We start from the raw sequence: 12,896 nt of genomic DNA, 5'->3' as shown, positions 1-12,896 counted from the left end.
AAAAGTTAAAAAAAATTTTAAAGTGCATAAAGTAAAAAAGCTACAATAAGCGAGGGTTAATTTATTGAAGAAAGAAAAATATATTTTTATAAATTTAATGTGACCTAAGTATGTAAAGTCTACAGTAGGGTTCAGTAATGTCCTAGGTCCTCACATTACTCACCACTCACTCACACCTGGAAGCAGCTTTCAGTGTGCAAGCACAGTTTATGGTCAGTGCCCTATACAGGTGTATCTTTTTTTTTTCTTTTAAATACAGGGCCTTGCTCTGTTACTCAGGCAGGAGTGCGCCTCCCACCTCAGCCTCCTAAGAAGCTAGGACTACAGGTACACACCATTACATCCAGTGAATTTTTGTGTTTTTTGGTAGAGATGGGATCTCACTATGTTACCCGGTCTGTTCTGGAACTCATTTTTTAATCTTCTGTACTGTAATTTGTTTTTTGAGATGAAGCCTTGCTCTGTCACCCAGACTGGAGTACAGTGGCATGATCTTGGCTCATTGCAAACTCTGCCTCCCAGGTTCAAGAGATTCTCTTGCCTCAGCCTCCTGAGTAGCTGGGATTACAATTGTCCACCATTGAGCCTGGCTAATTTTTGTATTTTTAGTAGAGATGGGGTTTCATCATGTTGGCCAAGCTGGTATCAAACCCCTGACCTCAAGTGATCTGCCCACCTCGGCCTCCCAAAATGCTAGGATTACAGGCATGAGCCACTGTGCCTGGGCTATACCATATTTTTACTGTATCTTTTCTACAGTTAAATATACAAATACTGACCATTCTATTAAAACTGCACAAAGTCTTCAGTACAACAACATGCTGTATAGGTTTGTAGCCTAGGAGCAATAGGATGTATCATCTAAGTTTGCGTAAGTATGCTCTGTGAGGTTCACACAGTAATGAAATTGTCTAATGGTTCATTTCTCGAACGTATTCCCATTCAGAGACTAGTTGAAAATGAGGAGAGACATCAGCCAGTCTCAGTAACAATGTTGTCTTGAATGCCAAAGGAGTCTGCATTAGTCCATTTTCACACTGCTATAAAGATACTCCCCGAGAATGGGTAATTTATAAACAAAGGAGGCTTAATTGACTCACAATTCCACATGACTGGGGAGGCCTCAGGAAACTTACAATCATGGTGGAAGGGGAAGCAGGCACCTTCACAAGGCAGAGAGAGAGAGAGACAGAGAGAGCAAGAGCAGGGAAAACTGCCTTATAAAACCATCAGATCAGCTGAGCACAGTGGCTCACACCTGTAATCCCAGCACTTTGGGAGGCCAAGGTGGGCGGATCATTTATGGTCAGATGTTCGAGAACAGCCTGCCCAACATGGCAAAGCCCCATCTCTACAAAAAAATACAAAAAGCTGGGCATGGTGGTGCATGTCTGTAGTCCCAGCTACTCCGGAGGCTGAGGCAAGAGAATTGCTTGAACCCAGGAGGCAGAGATTACAGTAAGCTGAGATCCCGCTTACTGACAGAGCAAGAATCCGTCTCAAAAAAAAAAAAGCCAGCAAATCTCATTGTGAACTCACTCACTATCATGAGAACAGAATGGGAGAACCACTCTATGATGTAGTTAGTTACCTCCACCTGGTCTCTCCCTTGACAAATGGAGATAACGGGTACTACAATTCAAGATGAGATTTGGTTGGGGATACACAGCAAGCCATATTATTCTGCCCCGGCCCCTCTCAAATCTCATGTCTTTTCACATTTCAAAACCAATCATGCCTTCCCTCCCAACAGCCACCCCATTCCTTAACTCATTTCAACATTAACTCAAAAGTCCACAGTCCAAAGTCTTATCTGAGATAAGGCAAGTGCAAGTCCCTTCCACCTATGAGCCTGTACAATCAAAAGCAAGTTAGTTACTTTATAAATACAATGGTGGTACAGGCATCGGATAAATGCTCCCATTCCAAATGGGAGAAATTGACCAAAACAAAGGGGCTACAGGTCCCATGCAAGTCGAAAATCCAGTGGGGCAGTCATTAAATATTAAACCTCCAAAATAATCTCCTTTGACTTAATGTCTCACATCATGGGCATGCTGATGCAAGGGGTGGGCTCTCATGGCCTTCTGCAGCTCCTTCATGGGCTGGCACTGCGTGTCCTTGGCTTTTCCAGGCACAGGGTGCAAGCTCTCAGTGGAGCTACCATTCTGGGTTCTGGAGGATGGTAGCCCTCATCTCACAGCTCCATTAGGCAGTGCCCCAGTGGGTACTCTTTGTGGGGGCTCCAATCCCACATTTCCCTAATGCAGCACCCTAGCAGAGGTTCTCCGTGAGGGCTCTGCCCCTGCAACAGACTTCTGCATGGACATCCAGGTATTTCCATACATCCTGTGAAATCTAGGTGGAAGTTCCCAAACCTCCACTCTTGAATTCTGTGCACTGCAAGCCCAACACCACGTGGAAGCTGCCAAGGCTTGGGGCGTGCACCCTTGGAAGCAACAGCCCAAGCTATACCTTGGCCCTTTTTAGCCACATCTGGAGCTTGGGATGCAGGGCACCAAATTCCGAGGCCGCACACAGCAGTGGGCACCTGGCCCTGCACAGGAAGCCATTTTTTTTCCTCTTAGGCCTCCAGGCCTGTGATGGGAGGAGCTGCCACCAAGATCTCCAATATGCCCTGGAGACATTTTCCCCATTGTTTTGGCAATTAACATTTGGCTCCTCATTACTTTATGCAAATTTCTGCAGCTGGCTAGAATTTCTTCCCAGAAAATGGGTTTTCTTTTCTATCTCTTAGTCACGTTGCAGGTTTTCCAAACCTTATGCTCTGCTTCCCTTTTAAACATAAGTTCCAATTTCAGATTATCTCTCTCAAGTTCAAAGTTCCACAGATTTCTAAGGCAGCGGCAAGATGCTGCCAGTCTCTTTGCTAAAGCATAGTAAGACTGACCTTTGCTCCAGTTCCCAGTAAGTTCCTCATCTCCATCTGAGACCACCTCAGCCTGGACTTCATTGTCCATATCACTATCAGCATTTTGGTTAAAACCATTCAACAAGTCTCTAGGAAGTTCTAAACATTTCCACATCTTCCTGTCTTCTTCTGAGACCTCCAAACTATTTCACCCTCTGCCCATTACCCAGTTCCAAAGTCACTTTGGTATTTTCTATATCTTTATAGTAGTACCCCACACTTCTGGTACCAATTAACTGTATGAGTCCATTTTCACACTGCTATAAAGATATCATAGTACCCAAGAATGGATAATTTATAAACAAGGGAGGTTTAATTGACTCACAGTACCACATGGCTGGATAGGTCTCAGGAAACTTACAGTCATAGCAGAAGAGGAAGCACACACCTTCACAGGGCAGCAGGAGAGAGAGCAAGCAAGAGCAGGGAAAACTGCCTTATAAAGTCATCAGATCTCTTGAGAACTCACTCATTAGCACAAGAACAGCATGGGGGAAACCACCCTCATGATTCAATCACCTCTCTCCTCAACACGTGGAGATTACAGTTTGAGATGAGATTTGAGTGGGGAGACAGAGCCAAACCATATCAGAGTCAGTCCTCATTCTGTGTTAACCCCTGAAAACTCAGTGCTATTAAATGTTGAAGTTGCCCTGTTTGAAACCTTCCCTTCAGCTACTATGTTTAGTAAATTGAACTAAATGAATTATCTTGCTTTCTGTTAAGTGACTCCTTTATGCTAATGATTTGTGGTGCCATATCTCTAGGCCCAACCTAAGTTTTGAGCTGCTCAACATTTACACCTGGATGTCCCACCAGCACTTCGATTTGAATGAGTGTAGTTTGAACAAGTATGGTTCCCCTGCCATGTGTTACAGATTTTTTTTTATAGTAATTTCATTGAGATATAATTTACATATCATACAACTTACCAAATTCAAGTGTACAATTCTATGACTTTTAGTGTTTTCAGAGTTGTACAACCATCAATATAATGAATTTAAAAACATATTCATCACCCCAAAAGGAAACTCCTACCATTTGCCCTATCATAGCCTAATCCCTCCACCATCCACCCACTCCCCCAGTGCTAAGCAACTATAAATCTACTTTTTGTCTCTAGATTTGTCTCCATTCTGGACATGTCATACAAATGGAATCATAATATGTGGTCTTTTGTGATTGGTTTCTTTCACTTAGCATAGCATTTTCAAAGTTTATCTGTGTTGTAACATAGCATGTTAGTGTTTCCACCCTTTTTATGGCTAAATAAGATATACCACATTTTGTTCATTCATCAATTGGTGGACATTTGGGTAGTTTTTGACATTTAGTTATAATGAGTAATGCTATTATGAAGATTTGTGTATACATTTTTATGTGTACTTGTGTTTCTATTTCTCAAATATGTACCTAGAAGTGGAATTGCTGCATCAAATAGTAAATATGTTCAATTTTTTGAGTAACTGCCTGTTTTCCAAAGTTGCCACACCATTTTACATTCCTATCAGCAGCGTGTATGGATTCTAATTTTTCTGCATCCTCACCATCACTTGTTATTATCTGACTTTTTATTATAACTTTCCTGATGGGTATAAAGTGGTATCTCACTGTGGTTTTGTCTTACCCTGTTTCTCTTAAAGCTACCATAAGCCACCGAGTTTCCCAGAAACACTTGAATATCTCCAATCCATTTTACCATCTACTATTGCCACTACACGTCCAAGTGCTTGTCCTCTATCACTTGAATTATTATGACAACCTTAGCTATATAACTGACCTTCTTTTTTCCACCCTCTTCCCATCGCCCAGCCAAAAAAATTGCATTAAACACCACTTGTAATATAATGTACAGCTTAAAAGCCTGAGAAGTATGGAAAGGAAAAACTTTCTGGGAAGCTTACAGTGGAAAAACCTAGCAAACATTTTAAATGAAGTGATTGAGATTAACATCAGCAATGATGTGTCCTCTAAAATAATGTGATAAAAATACCTGTGTGGTATTTTTCCTAAAACCTTTACCTCCAGGCTAATCATGAGAAAATGTCCGACAAACCCAAATTGAGGAATATTCGACAAACTTTCTGATCAGCACCCCTCAAAACTGTGAAGTTCACGAAAAACAAGGGAAGACTGAGAAGAGGAACTCAGAGTGAGGAGATTATGGAGACCATGACAACTAAATGTTTTGTGGGATCCTGTATTGACTCCTGGAAAAGAAAAAGCACATTAATGGAAAAACCAGTGAAATCTGAATGAGGACTGGCTTTCAGGTAATAATAATTTACCAGTGTTGGTTTCTTAGTTTTGACAAATGTACCATGATAATGCAAGATAATATTAAGGGAGACAAAATGGTTGAGGGCTTATATGAGAACTCTCTGTACTATCTTTGTAACTTTTCTGCACATCTAAAAACACTCCAAAAGAAAAAAAAAAAGTATTTTATTTAAAAATCAGCAACTTCCAGAGGCTCCCCGCCGACTAGAGCAGGTCCATATTACCAACAAGTTGAAGCCCTTCACTGACTTATTCTTATTATAACTGCCCTAATGGCTATGAAGTAGCATTCTCACTGTGGTTTTGATTAGCCCTGTTTCTTTTAAAGCTACTATAAGCCACCCAGTTGCCCAGAAACACTTGACTGTCTCCAGTCCTTTTCACTATCTTCCATATCTAACCTCAATGTCAAATCTTGTTTCCCCTTGAAGCTACTCTCCAGCACCCAATCTGCTGTTCCCACACTGTACCCTTTAAGAAATGGGTACCACTGGGTCTGCTGTTTGCTCTAATTGGAATGTCTGTTGCTGCACTCAAAGGAAAGCATTTTCTAAGATTTTCATAACTTAGCCTGAGTTAGTTACTGTGTACTGTATTCCCACCTTATTTTCTTTTAAGACAGGAGCCTCACTCTGTTGACCAGGCTGGAGCGCAATGACACGATCGCAGCTCACTGCAGCCTTGACCTCCTGGGGTCAGGCGATCCTCTCACTTCAGCCCCTGCAAGTATCTGGGACCACAGGTGTGCTCCACCATGCCCGGCTAATATTTTGTATTTTTGGTAGAGACAGGGTTTTGTGATTTTTGCCCAGGCTGGTCTTGAACTCCTGAACTAAACCAATCTGCCCGCCTTGCCTTACCAAAGTGCTGGGATTACAGGCGTGAGCCACCGTGCCCTGCCTCTTCGTGTTATATTTCTTCATTATATTTATTCATTCATATATCTCATCACATTTAATTTGATAATCCCTTTTCGGATTAAAATACATATTCTCTGAAAAATTTCAACACTAAAAGAAGAAAAATCAGAAAATAAAATCCACGTTGTCTTTCCAGAGACACTGCTATCAGTGATGAACCACAATATGGTTGTCTTTAGTTGTAATTTTATAGATGTTCTTCAAATGGTCACTTTTATTTTCATCTAGAAGTGACAAAATTAAACACAACTCTGAAAGCATCTCTTCATAAGGTGAGCTAAATACTGAGTGATCAACTAGTATTATTACTAAATTTATAGAATTTTGAGGTTGTCTTTTGTTTTTTCTAGAATGAAGTTGTCTTTTAAAAGTATTAATTAATTAATTATTATTATTTTTTTTTTGAGACGGAGTCTTGCTCTGTCACCCAGGCTGGAGTGCAGTGGCCAGATCTCAGCTCACTGCAAGCTCTGCCTCCCGGGTTCACGCCATTCTCCTGCCTCAGCCTCCCGAGTAGCTGGGACTACATGTAGGCGCCTGCCACCTCGCCCGGCTAGTTTTTTTGGTATTTTTTAGTAGAGACGGGGTTTCACTGTGTTAGCCAGGATGGTCTCGATCTCCTGACCTCGTGATCCACCCGTCTCGGCCTCCCAAAGTGCTGGGATTACAGGCTTGAGCCACCGCACCCGGCCAAAAAGTATTAATTTAATATGCATGTTTTTGTATATAGCTTTCCAGGACTTTCTCTATATAGATGAACTATCTGTTCATAGGACCTCAATATACTATTCCACAACATGCATTTTTTCTTAATATGTCTTGGCAATTGACATAGTCATCTCATTGTCTTTAATGGTTCCAAAATAGCCCATTGTACCAATGTTCTCTAATTTATTTAATCCTTTAATTAGCCTTCTCCACTAAGAAGAGGTCCTTATAAGTGGGGAACCTGAAGTTAAGCCTGCCTTATTGGTATTTGCTGATGTCTAACATAGTGCATGAATAAATTAGCCTATCCAGCCTAGTTTAGGATGTCACAAAACTGAAGGAGAGGTAATGAAGGCCTGCACCCATTGTCAGTGATGATGCTAAGCGTTAAAGAGAGTAACAACCAAGAAAGAGATCAGTGGGTTAGAAGGCAATACATTTGCTTTGGTACAAATTAAAGTATTTGATAGGTCCTTTAGTAAAGATGTCCAGAAAATATTTGGAAATGTAGGACCAGACAGATTCGAGAGAAAATTTGCTTAAAATATTTAAAGTAGAAAAAGTTAGAAAAGTAGAAAAGGTAAGAAGTAAATCATCCCTTATCTGCAATCTCAAAATCAAAAATGGTTTGAAAAGCATTTTCTAAAACAAAACTCATTTAGCTGCAACACCTGGTAAAAATTGTAGTGAGGGCCGGGCGCGGTGGCTCAAGCCTGTAATCCCAGCACTTTGGGAGGCTGAGACGGGTGGATCACGAAGTCAGGAGATCGAAACCATCCTGGCTAACACGGTGAAACCCCATCTCTACTAAAAAATACAAAAAACTAGCCGGGCGAGGTGGCGGGCGCCTGTAGTCCCAGCTACTCAGGAGGCTGAGGCAGGAGAATGGCGTAAACCCAGGAGGCGGAGCTTGCAGTGAGCTGAGATCGGGCCACTGCACTCCAGCCTCGGCGACAGAGCAAGACTCCGTCTCAAAAAAAAAAAAATTGTAGTGAGGCCGAGGCAGGTGGATTACCTAAGGTCAGGAGTTTGAGACCAGCCTGGCCAGTGTAGTGAAACCACATCTCTACCAAAAATACAAAAATTAGCCTGGCATGGTGGTGGATGCCTGTAGTCCCAGCTACTCAGGAAGCTGAGGCAGGAGAATTGCTTGAACCTGGGAGATGAAGGTTGCAGTGAGCTGAGATTGTGCCACTGTACACCAGCCTGGGTGACAGAGTGAGATCCTATCTCAAAAAAAAAAAAAACAAAAAAACAAAATGCAGTGAGACTTATACAGTCTACATATTCTACTATAGTAGTCATAGTCCCTATCTCGCTTTGTGTAAACATTCATATATTTCATTGCAGAAATATTAATAGATTTGATTAAAGAGTGCTGCCCCTCTCTGTGTAAAGTGTTACAAAATATATGGTTGTTACAACCTATGACTTTGCTAAAATCCAAAAATTCAGAATTTTGAAGCATATGTGGCTTCAAAAGTTTCAAGTAAGGGATTGTGTTCCTAAATCAAAGCAGAGTGCAGAATTGAGAACATCATAAAATAAATGACAGAACCTTGGTGGACCTGCACCATTTACGGGGCAGAAGTGAGAGTGAATGGGATGAGGAACAGGATCATTGAGTTGGGAGAGGAATCACAACAGTGCCTGACAACTATTAAGTATTCAATAAATATTTGTTGACCGAAAGAATATAGTGAAAGAGAGAGGTTCAACCACGCCAGTAATGCCAGCACTTTGAAAGGCCGAGGCAGTTGGATCACTTGAGACCAGGAGTTCAAGATCAGCCTGGGCAACATGGAAAAACCCTGCCTCTACTAAAAATACAAAAATTAGCTGGGCGTGGTGGTGCACAACTGTAATCCCAGGTACTCGGGAGGCTGAGGCACAAGAATTGATTGAACTCGGGAGATGGAGGCTGCAGTGAGCCGAGATTGTGCCACTGCAGTCCAGCCTGGGCAAGAGAGCAAAACTCTGTCCAAAAAAAAAAAAAAAAAAAAAAATCAAGAAGTAGCGAACAATGTGTTCTGAAAGCTCAAAAACAATTGAAAAATGAGGATTAAGAATAAAAAACTGCCACTAATTCATAATATACAGCACACATTTCTAAAAAGGATTAAACTATAAAAAGAGAAATACTGGAAAAAGGAAACGGTAACTACAAAAACACCCAACCTAATATAGAAAATATAATCAGGCATTTACTTTAGCCCCAAATCTTCCTGGGAAGCTAAGAAAGGAAAGGAACAATAGGTTATAGAGTGTTAATATCCTTAAATTCACTAGGACAATCAAACTTTTTACTAACATTGAATTTTTGAAGAAATATCAAGCACAATCTAATGTAGGGAATGAATGATGAACTACAGTATGGTTGTCTTTGGTTGTAATTTTACAGATGTTCTTCCAGTGTTCACTTTTATTTTTATCTGAAAGTGACAAAATTGAACACAACTCTGAAAGCCCCTCTTCATAAGGTGAGTTACGTGCTCTGAGTGATCAACTAGTATTATTACTAAATTTATAGAATTTTGAGGTTGTCTTTTGTTTTTCTAGAGTGAGGTTGTCTTTTTAAGGTATTAATTTAATATGCATTATATTATTTAACAAGCACTTGGAGTAAAACTCCTGGGCTAACTACTGGAGATACAAATAAACAAGGTCTAAAACTGCCCTATGAAATCTCAGTCAACAGCTGTCTAGTATAATCTCTAGCAATGTCTCCACTCTTACTAGCTATTTAGTATTTAACTAGTCTAAGGTTTCAAAGAAATCCACCAGCATTAACAACAAGCAAATTCTGTAGGTTCTATTTAGTGAAACTCCGATTTGGTTTCTTATTTAATTTGCATAGAATTTGATTCTGACAGGTTGCTAAAAAAATTAATAATTCTGGAACCCCAGGTTATCTTTCCTAAGAAGATGATGTTAAATCTAGAATACCAATAAAGCATGTGTTTTAAGTTACTTTCTAATAGTGATGTTGGTTTGAGGTAAGCCACTTATGTTTTTTATGACCCCATTTGACCTACAGCATGACGTTTTGAGATGGCTAATTAAGGCCAGAAGTGTAGGCCATAAACAATTTATAGTGTAATACATTCATATTGATTGCAAGGATAAAACTGTAGTTTGCATACTATTGTTTCTTTACATGTTACAGAATGTAAGTTTTAGACAAATGTGGTGGCTTTTGCATATTAAAAAATGCAGTTTCAACATGATTGTTTCTTTGGTGGGCAGATAAAGAAAAACAGTGAGGTATTCAAGATGCAAAATTCAGAAAACTTCCAGTTATCAAAAAATAGTGAGGCCTGTAAGTTGAAAGAAAGGAAAATATATGAGCAGAGTGACAGTTTTGGGCAATGCCATAAATGACACTGTGACTTAATTAGCCCTCTTTTCTAAGCAACTATTCATTTTTCACAGGGGTTTGAAATATTACCCAGGAAAACAAGCCAATGATTTTGACTGTGAGAATCTCATACCATAAAATGTTAAGGTACTATAGTTTATTTGATAATGGACTTAAATGAATGGTTTTGTTAAAAGATCTTAGTATCTTTTCACCTGAATCTTGAAAGATAATTAGCAGGGAGAAATCTTCTGTTGAATAATTACTAATTAAAAACTAGATAATTTAGCATTATTTTTACCTTAGCTACTCAATTAGGAAATATTTATTATTTAGATGGTAACATTTATTTTCATTAATTTAATTCTGCTTAACACAACATGACCATTTAAAGTTAAATTGTGTCAAGTAAATTTATCATAACCTTATAGAAAATCAGAAACAGTGCCACATTTCACTCAAATGTTTTAATATTTTTATTTAGCATTTGAGAGCTTTAAATATTATGAAAATATTGGAACCGGTGAGAGAATACACTTTTCTTTTTAAGAGACGCATCTATTCTTTTAAGTGATCAGGGTCCCATTAAGTCAATTATTTTTTCCATATGGCTCAGAAATGTATGTCTTTGTTGGTCATGTATTTGATTGACCTTTTATGAAAGGCAGATAGTTGACCAAGGGTTGCCTCATTTTAGAATCTCCTCAAAAATGACTAAATGTTTTCAAGATGAGCATACTGTGGACCAAGTGGGGAGCTAGGAATTAGAAATCATTGCCTCTAAACTAGGGAAATTTGTGGACTATTTCTGTCAGGACTCAGTGACCTAAAGGAATTGACCTACTGAGCAATTTCTTTCAGTCTCCACCGTGTGAGTAAGTCATGAAAACAACTCAAGGTAAGATATATATATTTATGGCTGCACACGGTGGCTGAAGCCTGTAATCCCAGCACTTTGGGAGACCACAGTGGGTGGATCACCTGAGGTCAGGAGTTTGAGACCAGCCTGGCTAACATGGTGAAACCTCGTCTCTACCAAAAAATACAAAAATTAGCTGGGCGTGGTGGCACACGCCTGTAATCCCAGCTACTCAGGAGGCTGAGGCAGGAGAATCGCTTGAACCCAGGAGGTGGAGGTTGACATGAGCTGAGATTGCACAACTGCAGTCCAGCCTGGGTGACAGAGTGAGACTTTGTCTCAAAAAAAAAAAAAAAAAAAAAAAAATACACACACACACACACACACACACGCACGCACCACTTGTTTCCATAGAATAATTTAAGGCAGCTGCAAAGGCTTCTATCTTCTTTACCAAATGTAAACTTTAGTTACCAGTGGAGGTATAAGGGGGCCATCGATTTATTACTGTGTTATTTGTCACCAGACTACTCATCTGCCAAAATTGGCACTAATAGCCCACTTTATCCCTTTTTAAGGAAAATAAAAATAACATTTCAATAGGAATAAAATACATCCTATGTTGCTTTTCCTCCTTTATCTTCTATCTCATAACCTAAACCTATTATATATATGTGTGTATATACACGTGTATATACACACACACACATATATGTGTGTATATATATACATATATATATATATATATATATTTTTTTTTTTTTTTTTTTTGAGATGGAGTCTCACTCTGTCACCCAGGCTGGAGTGCAGTGGTGCGATCTCAACTCACTGCAACCTCCACCTCCTGGGTTCAAGCGATTCTCCTGCCTCGGCCTCCCGAGTAGCTGGGACTACAGGCATGTGCCACTACACCTGGCTAATATTTTGATTTTGTATTTTTAGTAGAGACAGGGTTTCACCATATTGGCCAGGCTGGTCTCAAACTCCTGGTGTTGTGATCCACCTGCCTTGGCCTCCCAAAGTGCTGGGATTACAGGTGTGAGCCACCACGCCTTGCCCAACATACAAATTTAAGAATACATTTTAAGCAGTACAGGAAAAATAAATGATTAATATATACAAACGCTAAAACTCTACCTAAGATAATTTATTTTTCAAAAAAAATAATGCTCCATTGTCTGTTATTCAAAGTTGAATGGCTGGTACTTTTAAAAAGGAAAAATAGGTCCCCGCAAAAGGGCCAAAATGCATTTGTAAAGTTCACCTAAAATAATTGGAAAATACACCAGTTATGTACACATTTATGTTTTCTTAATCGAAAGAATAGAAAGAAGTGTAAGGCACCAAATGCTTCTAGGTATGACTCCCTAAACAATCTGGAACACAACATTTAGCTTCTGTAATTTTAAAACACAGGAACTAGAGATAAGTTGTCTGATAGATGGTCTTATTGGAAATTAGATTAGGGGATTGCAGGGATTTGGAGAAAGAAACTAATGCATAATGACACCCATTTGCAACAAAAGAACACTTCAAGGGATTTATCTAAAATACATTTCAGAAATGGATGATTTGGGTTGATGCATTTGAACCTTTAAAAATTTTATGAGTTAAAATAATTAAGTCAGTGACATTTAGAAACACTGCTGCTGCCTTCTGTGTTCTCAACAGATTCTAAATTCAGCTATATATCTCTTGTGATTACAAGATATGATTACAGATAGCAATAATTGTTGCAAAACAAATTACAGAGTGACACAGGAAAACATTCCCCCTCCAACAGAGAGGGGGAGTGGATTACCTCACACATATAGCCTGCAGGTTATATAATAAAGATTG

The 12,896-nt window shown here is 39.5% G+C and overlaps 1 long non-coding RNA gene across 1 annotated transcript; it reads left to right on the top strand.

The window, feature by feature from the left end:
• Window positions 1-3,438: 3,438 nt before the first annotated feature.
• LOC103883058 lies at window positions 3,439-11,176 on the top strand. The gene is made up of 3 exons (XR_002521063.2): window positions 3,439-5,205; window positions 9,242-9,320; window positions 10,273-11,176. It is a non-coding gene; the product is annotated as an uncharacterized LOC103883058 (long non-coding RNA).
• Window positions 11,177-12,896: the final 1,720 nt, after the last annotated feature.

This window comes from Papio anubis, chromosome 4 (assembly GCF_008728515.1).
Source record: "Papio anubis isolate 15944 chromosome 4, Panubis1.0, whole genome shotgun sequence".
In the NCBI taxonomy this organism is placed as follows: domain Eukaryota; kingdom Metazoa; phylum Chordata; class Mammalia; order Primates; family Cercopithecidae; genus Papio; species Papio anubis.
Note: the sequence above shows the minus strand (reverse complement) of the source record. Positions and strands in the feature narration are given on the sequence as shown.